The 21,334-nt window shown below is 38.5% G+C and overlaps 1 protein-coding gene, 2 pseudogenes and 1 gene segment (V, D, J or C); 1 reads left to right on the top strand and 3 right to left on the bottom strand.

Annotated features, from left to right (window-relative positions):
* The window catches only part of LOC114084216 (immunoglobulin lambda-1 light chain-like), an 878,674-nt gene that overhangs the window by 268,058 nt on the left and 589,282 nt on the right, over positions 1-21,334 (bottom strand). The window lies entirely within an intron of this gene.
* Positions 1-21,334, bottom strand: part of LOC114084215 (immunoglobulin lambda variable 2-18-like) — a 473,618-nt gene that overhangs the window by 272,803 nt on the left and 179,481 nt on the right.
* The window catches only part of LOC114107629 (chondroitin sulfate synthase 1-like), a 93,222-nt pseudogene that overhangs the window by 7,056 nt on the left and 64,832 nt on the right, over positions 1-21,334 (bottom strand).
* Positions 5,156-21,334, top strand: part of LOC114107630 (KH domain-containing RNA-binding protein QKI-like) — a 140,064-nt pseudogene continuing 123,885 nt past the window's right edge.

The raw sequence follows: 21,334 nt of genomic DNA, 5'->3' as shown, positions 1-21,334 counted from the left end.
AGCCTTGAACCTGGAATTCACCTTGGTTCAGAGGCAGGATTCTCCCTGATTGAGGAATCCTTGACAACTCATTTTTCAGAGCTCAGCCATGGAAACTGTGACACTGATGAACTTCACAGATAATAAAGGACCTAAATTTGTTTTGTCCATCAGGTCTGGATTGTGGTGACTTTAAACATGCCAAATAAAGCATGGATGATTAAAAAATAAAAATAATTGTGGCTATTTATGGTACATTGCAGAATGAAGTATGTCAAACACAATGTTTGAGACTAAAATTGGTGGTAAATCCATAAAAGAAGGTGGTTGATTATGTAAACAATGTACAACTGTGAAATGCATAAAAGCATGTCAACAATAAGAGGAACATTAAATGAAATGCCAAAGATGAAACCAAAGTCCATCTTGGAGCTACTGAGAGGACTACGAAGAACGTGAGGGCCCATGGTGATCTTATGCTAAGTCACTTGTCATCAGTGGTCTCTCAGCAGGGAGACACCCTGCCTATGGATAGGAACATGAAAGGGCAACAGCCCATCTGAACTAGGCCCAGATTAAAACAAAACAAAAAACAGCTCTGTAGAGTTGGAAGACTGGCAAAGGGGTCAACATCTGGAAAATGACTATAACCAGAGGTCATGGGAACAAGAATGATATTTTGCCCAAAGCATCTTGAAGAAATTTGAATGCTGAACCTCCACCTCCTGTCTCTTCTTTTGTCCTCACAGCTGATTTGAGTGGCTTCCTATTAGTAGTATGCCCAGAGGATTCATAATTTGAATATTGACCAAACACACACTTATCCCAAAAATCTGAGAGAGGTCTCAGAGATCCCAGCTGTGCCATGCATTTGAGGACAGAAATCAATGAAGAGTGATATCCCACAAAGGCATTCAGGGACTGTTATGGTTTGGATATAGGGTGTTCCATAAATCTCATGGGTGAGGCAATGCAAGAATTTTGAGAGGAAAAATGAAGAGGTGGTGAGGTGAAAACTAATCAGTGGTTAATCCAATGATATAGGTGGTAAGTATATACAGGTAGACTGGCTGAATGAGGTTGTCACTGGGGATGAGACTTTGGGATTTCTATTTTGTTCCTAGTCTCTTTGAGAGACTGAGGTCTCTCTGCTTCCTGATTGTCATGATTCAAGATGCTTTTCTTCTCTATGTCATTAGGCCATGATATTTTGCCTCAGTTTAGAAACAGAGAAATCAAAAAGGCCATATATGAACAAATTTCAAAACCTGAGTCCAAAAAAAAAATCCTCCTCTAATTTTTTCTTGTCAGATTTTCATCACAGCAGCAACAACATACCTGACTAATCATGGACCTGGAAGGCCATTCTATACTCAGAAAGATGCTCTAGGCTGCTAAATTCCATGGTAAATACCCTGATGCCTCATCTAGCACCACTCTTTCCTTGCATTTGGTAAAATAAAAATCGAGCCAGACATCTTAGTATTCTGGGTTATGAAAGAGTTGAAGCATCAGAACCATGCTGGAGGTGAATCCAAGGACATGTGAACAACCTGACCCCTCCTCTCTATGTAGTGGCCCAACAGATACACATATACAGGCATGAGTCACAGGATTGAAGGGATTCACTTCTATCCTCCATAGCTTATACAATAGAAAGCATTCCTCCTACTACCAGAAATATACATGTGATCAATTTTTAGGAATACACTGAAGCTAACACATTTTTAACTAAAAATGGCACCATATTCCACCTGTGTCAACCGGAAACTCATTGCCACTTCCATGATCACTCATTCTCCACCTAAAGATAATTATGATATCCAGGCTACATCTAATTAGATGATCCATCAACGCCCCCCCCCCCAAAAAATGTGCATCTTTTCCAAGCAAGAGAATACAATACGCTTTTTGACCTCAAGTATGTTCATTTTCCTCCACCTATGATATCCTGTAAATTAAATATTGAAGTAAAATGTTAACTATTTTTATTCTTTTGAACAGAGGATTGAACTCAGGTGCACTAGACCACTGAGTCACATCCCCAGCCCTATCTTGTGTTTTATTTAGAGACAGGGTCTCACTGAATAGCTTAATGCCTTGCTTTTCTTGAGTCTTCTATGATCTCATAATCCTCCTGCCTCAGTCTCCCGAGTGGCTGGGATTACAGGCATGTGACACCGGGCTTGGATAGTTACCTATTTTTAAAACACCTATGTTAGAGGACAATAGAATCAGACAGAGGAAGGAAAACATATTCAAATATATTCACATTAAAATAAATATTTCTCTTTAGAATTCTAATTCCTGTGATCATCATTGGTAATTTCTCACTTATCTATTCTAAATCCCTTGACCACCAAAAAATGCTTTTAGTGTTGATCTCTAGCTAGTAGTGTCAGGTGGAATGCACAAATCCTCACTCCAGAAAACATAGGTGCACCAATAGCCCTGTTGAGTTGGATTGTGTTGGTATTCTGACCTTAACTGCAGTACAAGGAAGGATGAGAGAACATGCTTCTTTCCATATATTGCCTCCTTATTTTGAGTCAGCAGTGGCAACTTAATTCCTCTGATTATCAGGACCAATCATGACCCAATAGCCCCAACTTGGTCTAATGTTCCTTGTCATGAGTAGCAAAAGGGAGGCTTGGACCCAGGTTAGAGCAGTCATTTTTGTGTCCTGTGTTTGGAACAAATTCCTCTGCACTAGACCAATAAAGGGTTGAATTACTAAAATGGGAAGCAAACATTGTGCTAGCGAGTCACTAGTGGAGTCACTCCCAGTCCCAGGCCCTCATTCCAGCTCCAGGAATCCTTCCTATGCCACAAATATCATCATGTATTGGATATGGGTGTAACCAGTCACCAAGATTCATCTTTGACTCCTCAAAAGCCAGTCAACTTTTTTGTCAGACCTAGTGTTTTAGGATGTTGGGGAAATGTAAGAGTAGTAATGGCAGGAATATGGCTGATTGCTCCCCTTTATTGGCTGTGACATAAGCATTGTGCTCAGAAGCCCCATGTTGAATACCAAATGGTGGTTAAGGTGTTCACTAAGTTCATGGATAACAGTTTTGGCAAAAGCTCTGCAGGCAAGAAAACAAGCTCCCTCAAGGGTAAATGAATGTTTCACTGGGAACTAATGTCAGTCTGCCATGATGAAAGGTCTAGTGTCATCAATCTTCTCTGAGGTACCTGGCTGCTTCAAATAGGAAATAACATCATATTAGAACTCAGGGTTGGATTCTGCTGTTGTCACCTGGCTATAGGCAGGTCATCTCTGTGAGTAGAAATATGTTGTCATGACCACATGAATAATCTCTCTTCATGAAAGCATGGACATTTTGTTCATGAGCTGCTTGGGAAAACATATGTGTGTCTAGGGATGGAAGCCACCTGAGACACACCAATTGATTTAAGATCCACTTCATCATCAGGATCATTTCTTTCTCAGGTCACTGTTTGGTGATTATGACCTGGCACCAAAATATCTTCATGATTTTGCAAACACATAGTTTATTTTCTTTATAGTAAAACCATGATGATGAAAACAGTCACTTAAAATCAACACTGCATTTCTGTGAACATAAATGTGAAAATAGCAGAGGCTTGTAATATTGAACAGTGAAAAGACTGCTTTTTTATATCCCCTATTAGATTATTTACATAACTTCTGTCTCTATGTATGAATACACAACCAGTGTAACTCTGCATCATGTATAACCACAAGAATGGTAAATTTTCCATATATATATATATATATATATATATATATATATATATATATATATATATATATATATATCCAAAACCACTCTACTGTCATGTATATCTAAAAAGAAGAAATAAAAATTTTAAACAATTATACTACATAGACTTAGAAGTGTTGTGTTAGTATACTACTTAAATTATGGACTTTCATAAGATAGTTGTTCAAACAGTAGTTTTGAAACAAACATCCATTTCCTTCAAAGTTGAATTTATTTTAACAAACACAAATCACATTTACATATCTGGCTGTAAATATCAAAGGGTAAATATTATTTCTGTTAACAATTTAGTGGTTAGAAAATTACCAATCATGCTTCGGTTAGTAAAGTAAATCTACCTTAAAAATGTAAATGAGAAAATAGAAAACAGATCAAACGTTTCTGAGAAAATTTTACTGTTCAAATTAACATGTAACATAAATATATAAAACCTATTTCAAAGAAATGACATGAGAAAAAGAATATAAATTATATCATAAATAAGTGTTCATCTAACCTTTGTAGAAATGATACATCTTTGATACAGTGGGTTATATAACATTATTAAAATAATTATGTATGCATTTTTAATTTTAATGCTGTTAGGAGACTTTGCATAATCAGCTTTCACAGTATTATTATTAGACATTATTGGACTAGAGCCCTCAGGTAGCAGTAGTGTCACACTCACCTTGTACCCACAGCCTCATCTCCTCCAATGGGACATACATAGGACTCTTGGGATAGTGTCTGATACTGGAAAGTTGGAAACATGGGACCTTTACCATATGCCCATGCAGAGTACTGGGAGGGAACCCTGCTCTTGCTCCTTCCCAAATGTAAATTATCCACGATGCTGAGCCTCCTTGACCTTCTGACTGGCAAATCACACAGTTCTGGCCTCATGTTCAAGTGATGACTGATGTTGTTTTCTACCTACCAGGAAAAGGATTTGCACCATGGGCTGTTCTTCAAAAGGTGTGTAATTCTCTGCAGCAGGTGACATGACTATTCCCAAACTCCCATGGTCTACATTGGGATTCTCCTGGAGGGATTGCCCTAAACAGCAGATTTTGTCTCCTATCACCAAGTCCTCTATTAGCATACATCTAGGGGATAAGACTGTCTGCCCAGCTGGGCCACCATAACCACTGTGGCATATGTCACTGTGTCTCTACACACTGGAGTACATACACATTCCTCAACTTTCACTATAGCTTATATACAAGCCAGCTTCCACAGGTCTCAGCTCTGGGCCCAGAACAGGAGCTAGTGCAGAGAGGCACACTGGGTCCCCAGCAGACAGTGTCCAGGTATTGCCCCTGCCCATTCCTCCTCTCTGGTATTGGTGCCAAGGCATTGGGGGAAGTGATCTGCGGAGGATTGATCTGCGGGGAAGTTATCTATGGAGCCTGGCAGGGGAAATGAGAATCCCAGAAAACCTGATGCAGCTAGTGAAGGACAAGAAGCTCTTGAGCATCCTGTCTAAATTCTGAAGGATCTTCAACCACCTCTAGCGACTGCCAGGGGAATAAATTAGCAGAGTACCGAAAGACATGTACACACATTAAATGGCAGTACAAAAAATAAAAGGTGTGCAAAATTGCCTGATTATGTGGGGACTATTGTTCACTTATGAGAAAAACTAAATGTGCTGTAAGAGAATATTCTGATTTTTGTGACTGCAAAATGGTGTGACCACTTTGGAAAGCAGATTGGAGATTCCTTAGAAAACTTTTAATGGGACCACCATTTGACCCAGCATTTCCACTCTTAGGTGTATACACCAAAGACTTAAAATCACACCATAGTAATGCAGTGACATCAGTGTTCATAGCAGCTGAATTCACAGTAGCTAAACCATGGAAACAATCTATATGCTCTTCAACATTTGAATGTATAAACAAACTGTGGTACATACACAGAATGGAACATTACTCATCCTTAAAGAAGAATGAAATTATAGCATTGACAGGTAAGTGGACAGAGTTGGAGAATATCATGGAACAAAATAAGTCAATCCCAAAAAGCCAAAGGCCAAATATATTCTCTGATAAGTGGAGCATGTCCATAATATTCTGGGGGAGAGTCAAGGGAAGAATGAGAAATTTTGGATTGAGCAGAGGAGAGGAGGTGGAGGGGAGGGTGTGTGGGGGCGAGATGGTGGAATGAGAAAGACATTACTACCCTTTGTATGGTATGATTTAATGAATGGAGTGACTCTGCATCATCTACAACCAGAGAAATAAAATCTGTGCTCTATTTGTGTAAAAAAATTCAAAAAGTTTAAATATCTAGATTTTAATTTTCTTGGTAGTATCTTTGGCCCCAGAGGATTTACAGCTAAAGAGCTTGAGGCAGAAACTGGAGGTAAAACAATGGCCTGAAGCAAAGAATCAATGAAAGATAAAGAGAAGGAGGAGCAAAATAGAGCAAATTGAATTGGGAGCATTCACATGAAGATTCAGATGGACTAATCACTGTGGAAGATGCTCAGAATAGATCAAAGTAAAACTATAGAGGGCCATTGAAGAACTGAGGCAAATACTGGTACCTGCAGCAGAAAGGGAAAAATGTTCAAACTGAGTTAAAATTATAGAACTTTTATTTTATCTATCTTTAATAAAATTTTGAGAACAAGGTGCATCCATGATGTTTCACTGTATTGGGCAAGCTGAAGAAGATGCAGCTGATGAAGCTTCTGATTCTGATTGCCTTTTCTCTTGTGGCAACAGCCCCAGCTGTTCCTAGGATCATAACTGGGGCTGCACCTTTTCTCTCACCAGTGACCCTGAGTACTTGTCTCCAGCTGACCGTACAGCAATGTCTTTGATCAGACAAATACAGACCTCTGTCATGCCAAAAGGAACGCCTCACATTACTGTTGCAATTGTCCCTCCAGGGCCAGAGGCTGGGTTGATCTACACACCCTACAAATACCTTACATGTTGGCACCAGCCACTTCAGTCCTTGAGTACCCTATTGAAAACTCAATGGTGTGTGAAGTGCAGTGACTACTGAAGTTCAAAGGCCCAATATGTGTGTCCATCCTTTCCAAAAAATTGTGACTGAAGGTAGAGTTGACACTAGCAACTAACGTATGAACTTCTGGTCTCTGAACTCTTTGCCTAGTAATGACATGACCATGCTTGTCTGCTGATCACTTAAGTGGTTATTGATTTTGCTTGCCTGTGGTCAGTACAGCAGGCTGAGGGACTTGTCTGTCAAACAAAAGATAAATAAAATGTTGTCTTCCAGCTCAGATTTTTGTCCCCCAACTCCATCCCTGTGTGGATGAAAGGGGTTCTAGAACCTGCACTGAATAGTAGTAAAGTATTCAGTCCCAAATCATCCCACAGCACTGATCATCTTTCAATGTCTTACTCCAAGATTAATTTACATTTTCATTTAATGCGCCACTGCTCTATTTTGTTTCTGTTACACAGACTGTTGTTTTGTTTTAATTTATAATACATGCTGTGTCATTATGATTTTCATTTTGTTGTGTTGGTTGAATAACTTGTAATACTCAAACACTTGGGGTGACAGTGAAAAATGACACTATAATTTCTTTCAGCTTAATTTCAAATTTATTTAACCTGAATATTTTGGATGTTTATCAAAGGTCTTTTATGGGGAAAGTAAATTTATAAAATAATAGATATTGGCTCTGATCAAATTTTGAAAACTTAGTTGTCAAAATATTGGATCAATGGAAAAGAAGCATGAAATTTGAAATCTGAGTGCCTTGGTACTCAGTATTACCATTTTTTTCTTACATTTTTTAGTTATCAATGGACCTTTATTTTATTTATTTATATGTGGTTCTGAGAATTCAACCCAGTGCCTCACATAAGCTAGGCGAGTGGTCTAACATTGAGCTACATCCCCAGCCCATCATTCTTTTTTTTTTTTTTTTAAAAAAAATTTTTAGTTGCAGATGGACACAATGCATTTATACTATTTATTATATGTGGTGCTGAGGATCAAACCCATGGCCTCACATGTGTGAGGTAAGTACTCTACCACTGAGCCACAACTCCATTCCCTGTATTATCATTATTTATTGAATTTATTTCTTATTAAAATATATAGTTTTAAGACATAGTTTTTAATGTATTATGTAATTTTAGCATGTTCAGATTGGAGTGATGCTCATATGTTACCATAGAGCAGACATTTATATTTTGTCTAGACTTTATTATTATTTTAGTAGTTTTCATGCTCTCTATATATACAGCAACCAACCTATTTCCAATGAGAAACATGTCAGTTAATGTATTTAATGCCATTTGTACAAGTTTATAATGTATGTTTCCAACTTGTTTTATATGTATGTGATTTACAAAAAAAATATCTTCTTGATTGAGAAAAGGATACAAACTGTAAAAAACACAATTTTCATAAATGAAAATTTCCAAGTGTTTCCCAGCTCTTTCTTATATTGGGTGTCTTGACTGGAGATTTAGTTAGCTAATAAATGGATCACTTAATTAAACACTTATGAAATTTAGTTGGGATTTTATTTAGCTTTCAATTTAATTATTCATTTCTTTATTGTATCACCCACATCATTAATTTAGTGAATGTTATAATACCAACCTGAAAAAACAACCTAAAAAGCAAACTGAGGGGTATAGGAGGAGAGGACTGATAGTGATGGGGGTCACCAGGGTAACTGCTTTGTAATTCATTGAGATCTATCTCAGGAACATCTACCTCTGTTTAGTGTGTTTTATTTTGCAGAATGAATTTAAAAAACAATTATTACCAAGGAAATATAAATTTTATATAAAAATTTAACAAGAAGTACTAATATTAAAATTATTAAACAAAGAACACATAAATCTGTAAATTCTATACATAATAGACTGTTTTGTCTTTGGAACCAAAAACAGCTCCTTCTCCAAGTGTTGCAGGCTAATTCCAGGTGCTGTCCACTACAGGTATCATCTCTCCTGTGTCCCGGGGCCAAAATCACTTCTTTCACTGGTGTTTTATGGAGTCTATAACATAGAATCAGATTTAAAAAAAAGGTCACTTGGGATGAGTTTCTTGGCACAGAGAGTGTCCAGGACCACAATTATTCTCAGGATATGCAAGATGAATTTGGGCCCTGGTGTCTCCTGGGATCTGGTCAGGGAGCACTGAGGCTGGTATGCTGCCTTCAGCTGAGGGTGTTGTCTGTGGGCAGAGAGTGTCTATGAATGTCCTCAGGAGCAAATTCCCATAGACATTCACCTTCACAACCTTCTGAGGCTGCTTCCCTAGACGTGAACATGAGGCAATGGGAAGGGTTCTCTAGGACATTTGGGTATAAAGGCTGAGTAGCACACATCTCGGACCCTGAGGAGCAGCACATGTGATGACACAGGGTGGAGCAAGGACCCTGCTCCTCCAGCCCTACCCTCTGTAGCTCTATCCTCAGACAGCTTCTTTGCACTGATTTTAATCAAACTGTATCTCCTCTTGCATGGCCATGGTCACATGCAACTGGGGCCACTTCAGTGCTCTAATTGCTTCTGATGGATTGCATAAAGTGCAACAAAGAAACTTAAGGAAGCAATGGAGCATATGTGGATTTTGATCTCTGCTCTCCCTCCCATTATTTCCACACTCAAATTTCCTCTTCCTAAACTGCTTTATCACCTTTGCTGCATTGAGCCCACATTTAAAATCAAGAGAGGACCCCTGGAAACAATTCATGTTACAGGAACTACTTTCCAATTGTGTAATCTTGACCTAGGAAAGGAAGAATACATTCATGCATGCTCAGAGCAGCAAAGACAGAAGAATCCAGCTATTCAACTGTCACTAGAACAGAGACAGATTGTTTATGTCTCATGCATCAGGCAACAACTCAATATTTCTGAAGCCCCCTACACTCAAGCTCAGTGCATGGCCATGCAGTATTGCTCAGCATGATTCAGTGGTGTTGCCTGTGGTTGAAACCAGGGCAAGACTAAGAATGTTGGTTCAGAGAGATTTAAGACTTTGAAGGTCCAAGTACCTCAAAGATCTGGATGAGGAAAGCACCTTTAGAAAAGTCATAAAAAGTGGGAAAGATGAAACATGTAAAATCTACAGAATCTCTACATAAGAAAGGATAAATAAGAGAAACCAATAGAAAATCAATTACGTACAGATTTCTGGTCCTTTTCTCCTCCTCTTCCTCCTCCTCCTCCTCCTCCTCATCATCATCATCCTCATCCTCTGAATCAGTTTCTATGTCTTCTCTGTGGACCATGGCCTTGATGGTGATGATGTGGCCTTAGAAAAAGGAAAGGCAGAGTTAAAGTCAAGGTGAGAACTTGAGTTGCTCCTGCTTCTGGTGTTCTAGAGCCAAAGTCAAAGCTCTCCATTCTTCCTCTTGTCTGCACTCCTGTCTCCTGGCCTCCATCAACTCACCTCTGCAATGAGAAATAGATCTAGGATCCCAAGAGCTCTTTTCCAGTTTACATTCTGCCACTGTTCTCAGTAGGGATGTCTGTGTCATCCTGTTCCTCCAAGAGGCAGCCACAGTCTTCCTGGCTTTCTGGAGTTAGGCCTCTTGAATATAAGCACATTCAGATTTTCCTCCTAGTCCCAGGGCTTGGGAATTAGATGAAGACTGGAGGTTAGAAACATGTTCAAGGAGGAACTTCTCCCCACTCTTTTACAAGAGAACACAGTGGCCTATCCATGGAGTACTGAAACAATTTTCTTTAAGTTGCCCACAGTTGGGAGTTTATTTTAAACCAGAAGTAGACAAAACATAGAAGAGAAAGTGCTGCTCTATGAAGCAAACATGCAAAGGGGAATTTTGAATTCTTACTCACTGCTTAGCACTAGAGAGATCTTCAATTACAGGTTCACAAACTGACTCTAAGAAAGTGTGTTCCATTAGATTTCTCCCACGGTGGTTCAAATCTAAAGTGCAGATCTTAATTCTTTCATGCCAAGTGCCAACAAAAACAATAAAATCCAAGCTACTTGATGCTTAGCAGAGGGAAATTCAGGACCGAGTGGGACTTGCATGGAAGATTGTGTTTAACTGTCAAAGCAGAAAAATGTCTTCTTACAAACTGGATGCTCAAAGTCACGAGGTCTACCAACTCTTATTTTTATAAAAGCAATACATATTTCTGTTTATTTTTATTTCATGCCAGTTCCTTTTTTCCCACATGAGTAGGTGAACTCAACTCCTAGAAGGACTCCTTTTCCATTTTGGCATGCAAATAGGGCTATTCCTACCTGCAAGCTCTTCTTCATCACTGCTTGAATCATAATCTTTGCTCCACATCCAACCTTTAGAGACACAAACATCAGAAACAGTGTTACTTAAGATTGTCCATGCATTATTTGTCACAATTAAGCTCATGATGGTTGCTAAGGTTGGATGATGTTTGTCCCACACAGGATTGTGTGATTGAGGCTTGGTCCTTAGTATGGCCATAATGAGAGTTGTGACACCTGTATGAAGAAGGGTCTGCTTGGAGATGATGAGGTCATTTGAGGGCATGAGATTCAAAAGTAAGAATATAGATTTCTCAACTCTTGTTAGACACTGGTTATATAAGAAAAGCAAATGAATAATCTGATCCCTGTTGGCTTCCTGTCTCCCCATGTGATGTCTCCCTCCTGCACCTGCATCATGCTGACACCACCAATCATGCAATGCAGATAAGTGAGCATTCACTAAAGCCAAGTGTTTGAAAGCCAAGTGTTTGCCAGTGCCATGCCTTGTATCTTCAGAACTGTAAGTTAAACATACCTGTATAAATTATTCAGTCTCAAGGGTTTTCATATCAGCAAGAAAAACAGAGTCATACTAACATTAATAGTCAGGATCACCCTGATCTCTGTTCTGGCTTCTCAGACCCTCTCTGAGCTCTGGGGAGTCAGAGGCCTCAACAGGATGCTGCAAACATTTGCAAACCTTCTAGTGAGAGAGTGGAACTGAAGGAATCAAATTTTAACTACTTCCTTCCATTGGCACATTATCACTCTCTCCTTGAAACAGACCAACCTGACACGCAAACTGTGATGCCAACAGTTTCAGGAATATAAACTCACAGAACATACCCTGTGCCATCATCAGAGCAGCTGCCCACAAGAGAATTGGATTGTTCTCTGCCTTATGCACATGGTTCTACTGGCCTCTTGAAATGTGGAACTGGGATGAGACTTTGAAAGTTTTGTATTAAAATTCAAACAAAATTAAAAATACACAGCATATCCAAATAGTGATTGTTCTTTTTAATGGCCAAGGCCTGGAGTTCAATGATGAAGCAAGCATGAATTTTCTTTCTCTGGGTTTCCTTGGACAACAGTTTGCTAGCATAACCTCACTCATCATTTATAAGTAGACTATGGACTCATGCAAAAGGGTCAGGAAGTCTCTGAGGGACTGAGGACTCTACATCAACAAAGTCAACATTAAGATCCAGATGGCTCCCCAGTAGGTCAGGCACATTACACCTAGAGCTGATGAGAAATGTGGGTGCAGAGCTTGGACACAATGCACTCTTCTTAAATTCCCTACCGATTGTGGCTGGTCCTGGTGAGATCCCAGGTGGATAACTGGGTCACTGTAGAGCCCCACATGCTGTACAAGTGAGGTTTTAGCACAGAGTGGCATTCATCAAATGCTGACAGGGACTAAGATAAAGACACTCTGCCCAGGGATGAGCTCAGAAATGAGGAGGAATGTTGAGCACAGTGGTTCTACCCTCACAGTGACAATTCAGTGTCAGTATCCATGTATGTATGATTAGAAGGACCTAAATAGCATTTGAGACCAACAATGTGAAGTTCTATCAGAGACACTGTCAATGTGATATCCTGCAGGCCACACAGGGAGCAGCACAGACCTAAAATGTGGGATTAGACACCACTACTTAGCTGAGCTTGACCTTCACTGGAGCCCATCTTTTATTCTGTAACTAGATGAGCTGCAGCTGCACTGGTCATCCCCCGTGAAAGTCCCTTGAGTTTAAACATGTTTCCCACAAAGTAGTGTCTAAAAAAGGACCCAATAAGGCAGGTTTCAATGTCAGTTGGAACATGCAAACAAAACCCTTCCTTAGCTACAGGAACCTCTGGCCTGGGCATCTTCTCTGTCTCAGATTACCATAAGTGAGCACAAAGTGCTAGTGGACCTGAGGGTCACTGTTAAGGATTGGCCCTGTCCAGAACTTTGTGCTTAGAATGGGGTTTGGAAAATAAATTCTGACACCTCTCAGAGAAAATGTATATGAATGTGAAAAACTGTCATGAATGAAGTGTGATGAACAATCAAATGCCCTGTCTAAATACAGGGCCTACTGATAGGTGAGGTTTGTTATTAAATGAAGATGCTACTGGTGCAGCGACAGGAAAGTAACAGAGCTTTTTCCTTATTGAGTGTCGTGAAAATTTTCCAGATTTGTATGGGATATATTTTGCATATTAATTGAGGTATTCTTGGCGTGGAACAAACTGCAGACATGGAAAGTTTATCATTTGCTCTATTTACACATATACAAAATCATGATTTAATGAACATGGCATTTTTTTAACATGTGGATATTGACATCTTGGTATGTATATATCTATATCTAGAGAAACATACAAACGTGCACAAAGGAACACACAGGAACACTCAGAATCAAGTGACATGGATGTACACAGAGCAACACATATAAATCTCTCATTGAACTAACCACATCATTCAACTCACACAGGTGCTTTCAGGAACTATGGAGAATGGCCATAGGGTTTTTTTTTTTTTTTTTTGGTGTGTGTGTGTGTGTGTATGTGTGTGTTTTAATTAATTTGGACCACAATCTCCTCATTTCTCATTCTCAAGGAGGTAGTGGAATTACTGAGACTCTGCACTCAAAAGTAAGGAAAACTCAGCATGTTAGAGAGTTGAGAATACTTACATTTCTCCTTTGCTGCAGAGGTTACCTGTAGTTACAGAAAGGAAGACAGTTTGAACATGAAATCATTCTCACAAGTCTACTGTTGGCTGTGGTGACATTAGATAACTAGATGGGAAACAGCAGTTGGGGCAAAGATCACAAAGTAAGGCAGAGAGGGCACTTGTGAAAAGACATGAGCTTTGCATGAGGGATTTCTCAGGTACAATTTGATGACATGAACAAAATTCATTTTCCACCAAGGAAAAGTGCCACTGAGGAAAATGTTCACTACAATCATTTGACAATAGTTCTTTGTCATATGTTAATGTCATCTTAAACCATTCTCATAGGTAGTAGATGTGTAGTTGCAATTTCCCCACAAAAGAAATTGTATGAGTCACCTATAATGAACACTGTCATATTTTCATGAATGAATTTGAATGAAAAGGAACAAAACAACACTTATATCTTAGACAAATAAGGGTCAGATTACCTCAGCAATATAATTTGTTTGGTCTCCTCCAAAATTCATTGATGCCACTTGCATGATGACTCAATTGCAATCTAGGGAAATGCAGTGTAACTGTCAGTATATTGGTTTGCTGATGAATTACTCCAGGGGCTTCCTTACTGTGGACATGGGTCTAGAGTGTATGGAGATGGTTGTTTAACACACACAGGCTCCGTTGCTTCTGGCATATGATTGTTTCTGAATGGCAAGAGAAGGAGCATATCAGGAAAGAAAAATTAAAATAGAAAATAAATGGAAGAAACTACAATGAGAAGTGAAATATTCTACTGTTACACTAGAATGTTTCAGCATTCCTTTATAACAGTTAACAAATCCATCAGGAAGAAAAGAAAAAGTATACTCTTGAATCAGTCATCTCTGTTATGGGTCAAAATACTTCCACCTAAGTATATGTTTAAGTCCTAACACCAGTACCTCCAAATTTCACTGGGTTGAAATGAGAGTCATTGTGATCTCAGCAATTAAAAGTATCCCCTTGGAGCAGGGTAGACCCATTCTCCAAATAGGGCATCTCTTCTCATAAGAAGATGGGGCACATTCATGAGGGACTAATCCCATGTGATGATGGAAGCAGAAAGTAAAGTGCTGCAGTTGAAAACCAAGCAGACCAAGGATGGCCACCAAACCAGTAAAAGTTAATAATGGGCAGAAAAAAAAATTCTTCCCTAAAGTTTTCAGAAGGAGCATGGTCCTGCTAACAGGTCAATGTGGGATTTCTAGGGAATAGAGCTCTAAGATAGTACAGTTGCATTACTTCAACCCAATAAAGCTGATACTTATATATGGCAACCCTAGGAATTTACCAAAATCATTATCATTCATATAGATCTATTTGGCATTTGTACAAATACTTCATACAACTAAGAGAAAATAAAATTTGTTTTCAAGTTCACATGAGGTATTCATCAAGATAGAGTATATTTTGGCCCTAAACATTCCTTGAAGTCTTGTGCAAATTGGCTGTCAGGAGAAGGGAAGTTGGCAGATTGGAGGAAGAATGCACCCACGGCAGTTCTTCAGTTCAAGTCTTAGAAGGCAAGAACAATATTTCTCAGTGAGGGGGGAACTAAAGAAACTCACCAAAACTTAATAGTGAATGGAAAACAATCATAGAGGCATATAAAGTCAGAAACTAAAGTAAAAGAAATAAGGCATTACAAAATGGAAGCAATATTATGGTAGAGAGAACCTTTATTTCTTGTAGCTCCACAACCTGTAATGCAAACAGCCTGAATACTTTTTCCTCTCAGTGAGCAAAAGTGAGGTTTCACTAAAACTCAACAGTGGACACTCAGGGAGTCTTAGAGAATCAGAAATTTGGGTACATTAAACAAAGGCAAAAAAAAAAGAAAGTATATGGGATCCAAGCTGGTGGTAGCAGAAGCAGCAGTAGCTGCAGCAGCTGCAGCAGCAGGAATAGTGGACTGCTAGATCATATAGGGAGGGGACATGCATAGAAATAAAATAGATATATTTATTAAAAATCCTGAGGTCAGAGAGGCAGCATTTCGTTTGTTGAAGTAGAGGCTTCTTTGCACTATACACTGGTGCAAAATGGGAACTCTGTGATTCCCACTGTCCCCAGAGAGCAAGGCAGTAGCCACCTTGACACAGCCAAGCTGATGCTGCCAAACATTTTCACCAGAAGAATTCTAGACCTGATGGATTTAGCAATGTATCAGGAGAAAAGATCAACACTCATAAATCAATAGCGTTATTATACTCCAACATTGATGGCACTGAAATAGAATTCAAGAAAACCATCCCTTTTACAATAATCTGAAAAAGCCCCTGGGAATGAATCTACACAATAAGCTGTTTTCTGTCTACTGTAATGGCCTTTTTCCCTTGAGAGATAGAGAACCCTAGATATGTGACCTCTTTACATGCTATTTTATCTTACTTGAAGGTGAACTTTCCTATGGCAAATGTGAATAAGGCAAACTGAAGTGCAAAAAAAATTTAGAGCATTTATTTGAGTGAACATTGATTCATGATGAAGGCAACCCCAAATGAGGGCACACAAGGAGAAGGCTTTCATGGAGGGACACAGAAATGAAGCAAAGAAAATATTTGCTAGGTTATAGTTATACAGTTGCCTTATTTAATCTATTCTGCTGGAAAATCACTAGTTATATCAGTTTTTAAGAAGTTTCTGATTAATTTACCTTAAATTTTGTTTTTCTTGAACATGGGCATGTATAAGAAGTAAATAAAGTTTCAATTATGTTTGCAAATTAAGCATGGTTTAAGTCATACATGAGGCCTAACTAGTTTTGCCTGCTCAGGGATTATTTAAGCATGGTGTCCATTTTAATGTATTTTAACACAAATAATTGACATCATAATCCAATGAATGGCTCAAGCAAGCTCTATTTTCTGTTGTAGTAGGGTGAAGATTTTCTCAACCTTTTTGGATTAATAGCACTTCAGCATTAAAGTAGTCACATACCTCCATGGGCACATAAATCTGAAGTTATACTTTCTTATTAGTAAGTATCTGCCTATGTGCCTTCCAATAGCAACCATTACCTCCTCCATGATACCTCTTAAGTTCTATTACCATTTCTATTTAGGCTTACAAATGCCAGAAAGTCTAAATTTAAGAAGTCTCTATGTTTTCATGGAATGCTAGAGCTATAAACAATATTAACATTCAAGTAATCCAAAAATAAAAAAAATAAAACCACTAAGAAAATAAATGTGATAATGTACAGTAAATTGCTAATAAAGAGCAATGGACATAAATGCTCCTGAAAAAAAATGTTGGTTTCCATTCTTCCTCACCCAAGAGCTCTTACACTATCTGTCACCAACCCTACATCCACCTCTGCAATCTGTCCAGGACCCTCATTGAATTCCCTATTCCTATTACTGGCAGATAAAAGAAATGAATCATAAGAACTCTAAATGCAATTCTCCACCCCAAAATATTGTTATACACACTATAACCTAAGCCCATACATAATAAAATACATTTTGGAGCCAAATCAGAACCCCACACAAGGAAATGGTATTTCTATGGGAACATGAAATTTTTATTCTAAAAACTCAACTCAAAATCTTTTGGAACACAGTTTGATTTTAAATTAGAGTACCTAGTCTCCAAAATATGTAGGTTAATTTTTTTTAATTCATATATTGGAACTAAATAAAATGGTAGCTTCTTCTTGATGGTAACAGATTCCGAATACAGCTCTTTTGTCCAATTAAATGTTTTATGTATTTCTATTTTCTGTACTTAAAATCTTATAATAAATTTTCAGTCCAAAAATAAACTTTCTTATACTTATGAATGAAACATGTTTTACTGGAACTTTCAAATTGAAATGCCATGGTTCCTAGCAGTTATATATGTCACAAACTATTTCTCAAAGCAAACACAGTTTGGGGTCATGCTAATACATTATGTACCCTGCATACTAGTAGCCATACCATTCTTTTAGGTATAATTCTAGATTTAATAAAGCAAAGCTCTACATCACTGTCTTTTCCAGACTCATAAAAGACCCATTGTCAGGAATGTCCCAACCTGTCACATCTTAGCAAACTTCTACCCTATCTAATGGGTGCTATCACAACCTCCCTGACAAGAATGGAATCTCAAGACTTATCACTTCAGGATATCCTCTAATATATTCTTTCTTTTACTCTCCAGAGTTCTTTTTATCCTTTAGTAGGCAGTCACCTGCTAGTAGTTAATATTTTTTTATAATAAGCTGTCTTATTTAAAGTATTTTTTAGTGTGTCCTGATTGGACCATAACTGATAGAACTTCCTTAAACGTAATTTTTGTATTTTAACAATATTAATGATGCAATACTGGACTTCAGAAAATAAACCTTAAAAACAGTTAGGAAGGTAACATTTAACCACATATGTTGAGCTTTACCCTAGAATATCATTCAATTAGCACATGAAGATCATTGGCAATTTGATTAAGGAATAACTGATTATTAAATCACTGGCCACTGATGACTGAACACAATGAGCTGACCCTTCCCCTGATTGGGGTGGAACTGAAAGTCCTAACTCTCTAATCACTTAGTTTTTCTGGCAAATTGCCCCCATCCAGAAATTATCTAGCATCTCCTCCCCTTATTCTCTCAGGAGTCATTCATTTGCATATAAAATATGGTAAATTCCAAGGGATTTAGAAGTTCTATGCCAGGAACCAGGTAAAAGGCTAGATTTTTTTTTATTAGACCACATCCAGCCACATAAAGCTACATATAGTTAATGGAAGGCACCAAATCATTTCATGCTTCTTCGTCCCTGTTCTTACACCTTTCTTAGTTTGGAAAGATCCCTTCAGTCTGCCTATGTGCCTTCCAATAGCAACCATTACCTCCTCCATGATACCTCTTCAGTTCTTTGTGATCATCTCCTTTAATCCCACCTATTTCATTTAACTTCTAATGTCATGCACATTTGGGCTCACACTACCTCCAAACTATAAGCTTTTTGTTATTATTTATTTATCAATATGTTTAAAATAAAGGAAAGATATTGATTAATGGATGGACATGATACTTACTGATTGTAAACCGAGTGAAAATGTACAACAGGTAACAGAGAGCCTGAATCTAGAGTTAGTGTGATGGTGTAATATTAAATTTATTTGAATATACAAACTTGACAGTAATGAATATATATGACTAAGAAAATATACCATTTCTCAAAAGATGGAAATTGCAAAGTGAAAAGCAAAAAATCAGACTAAATCTTAGAATATTCACACAATTAAGAAGAAACAAATAGTTCAAACCCACAAAGTCTAGAATTGTAAGTTTTCTCTTACATGTGGAAGCTAGAGATATAAAAGGGGGGAAAAGGTTTGGGGTGGGGGCATCTCATGAAAATAAAAGGGAGACCAGTAGAATAGAAAAAGAGACCAAAGGCAGGGAGGAAGGGAGGTAAAGGGAAAGTGAGGAATGGAGAGATGGGTAAGGGAGAAATGAAAGATGGAGACCAGGCTGAGATACATATCAGAGTTTATTTGTCAGAGCTGACAAATAAAGGCCATCTCTCTATAGGAGAGAGAGGCAAAACCGGTTTGAGTTCTGGGACTTTTATGGGGGAGGCTCAGGAATCAGAGCCCAGAGGGTCCTAATGTGGTGGTTAAGTGTTGGTTGGTATGAGGGAGTGGTGAGTCTTTTTCAGAAATGCCCTTGGGTGGGAAAGTGAAACTTTTTCCTTAAAATGGTGGCTGTCACTTAAGATGGCTATCCAGATGCCAAGCAAGGACCTTATAGGAGGTACTAGGTAAATAAACTAGCCCTATTATATTGTTATATTGTTTGCATGTACAAATATATAACAAAAATGTACAAATATATAACAAAAATTTCTACAATTATATATAATTGTTACGTAATAATTTAAAATAAGCAGAAAAATAGTATACATTAATAACCAAATTCTACTATGCTTTAGAGCCCATATGTAACTGGTTTAAATATATTTACTTTCAGTTACAGTTTAAATATGTACTTTTTCTCTTTAAAGTATGTACTTAAAGAGAAAAAGCCAATCGATTTCTTGCCTAATTGCTAGGCCTTGTTGACAACAGCTCACCACTTCTCAACTTATTTGTATTTATAATAAGTTTTCAAATACTAAAAAGTGTCAGTATACTTGCAAAAGTTTAAAACTTTCAGGAGGTAGCAATAATTACAACACAATTACTATTCCAGTATAATCACACTATCTCTTGATGTCTGCATAGTTATCCTCTGCACAGCAGGACCTGGCTTTCCTGATTCACAGACACTTGGATATGTCCACAAAGTAAGAAACTCGCTGGAATTAATATTTATTTGTTGCCGCAGTCTGGCTGGGCACAATCAGGAGCCACTTGTCAAAAGAAACTAACTTTATTCTTAGAACCACACACCAAACCACACAGCTCCTCAGGAAAAACCCTCAGAGCCCAACTGCCACCACCGGCTTTCCACAAGCCTCTCTCTCCCACACAAGCTTCTCTCCACCTCCTACAATCCTCCTGCTCTTGAGGCCGATTGGCTGGGTCACGTGGGCGGAGCCAAAAAAGTCCCCCAATGAGCAGCTCCGTGGTCTGAAAGGGCAGGGAAACAGTCCAATGAGCATCACCGCAGAGGAGCCAATCAGCTAGATGTTGCTGGGGCCGCTGTGAGCCAATCATCAGCCGGCAGCTGGAAGTTTGCTGGCAGCTGGAAGTTTGCTGGGGCCCCTTCGGCTGTGGCTCTCAACATCTCCCCCTCTCTGTTTAAACAACAAGCATGTGGCTTAGGGACCGTGCCTGCCTTAGGTTGTCCAATAGTACATATGGTCCTTAGGTTGGTACCATTGCAATTGGATCTTACCCGTCACTGACTACCGGTCCAGTATACAGCCACACCTGTGGAGAGGTCTTTGTACCAGCGGGGGGATGAGGTTCTTTGCCTCACCTCTGTTGGCCCCCAAATTTTAGCTGGACGATCATGACAAGCAGAAGGGAGGAAGATACACCAAGCCAATTGACAGCTCCTTTTGGAAAAATTGTACCACCAATGACATCATCAGCAAAAATACCCCAACACTACCACAAGTCGCTGCACCAACAGATAGTTCACAATGCATACAGGTGAGCTCACAATGTGTCCAGGCAAGTTCCGCAAGCAGTTCAGTGATGGCTATTGTAGAAGCTGTAGATTGGTTTTATCTTTGATTTCACCAGCACTGGGATGAAGATAGGAATTCTGGCAATAATGGCTAAAGAAAAAATTATGTAACATTACAGAAGGCACTAAAAGAAAAGAATTTTCTTAACAATTTACATTGTCTTCACCGGCACTGGGATGAAGATAGGAATTCTGGCAATAATGGCTAAAGAAAAAATTAGGGCCCCTTCGGCTGTGGCTCTCAACAATTTGTCACTAACTTGAAAGTACTCTATAACATTAGCTCTTATTTATAGCAAGTGTATCCCAATTGGTACTAAATCACAGAATTCATTTGGTACAAGACTCTGCTTGAGGCATATTACAAGAACTATAGATATATTGAGCTATAGGGAAAAAAAAAGAAAAGTTTCAAACTATGATCAAAACTTAGGGGTACATCTGTGATGATTTTCCAACAAAAACGTCAAAAACACAACTCTAAGATAATTGTTTTCAACAGAATACCAGGGTCACAGATATAGTAGCATGGATGACAAAATAAAA

This window comes from Marmota flaviventris, chromosome 1 (genome assembly GCF_047511675.1).
Source record: "Marmota flaviventris isolate mMarFla1 chromosome 1, mMarFla1.hap1, whole genome shotgun sequence".
In the NCBI taxonomy this organism is placed as follows: Eukaryota; Metazoa; Chordata; class Mammalia; order Rodentia; family Sciuridae; genus Marmota; species Marmota flaviventris.
The sequence above is the reverse complement of the archived record's forward strand: the minus strand, read 5'-3'. Positions and strand labels throughout refer to the sequence as shown.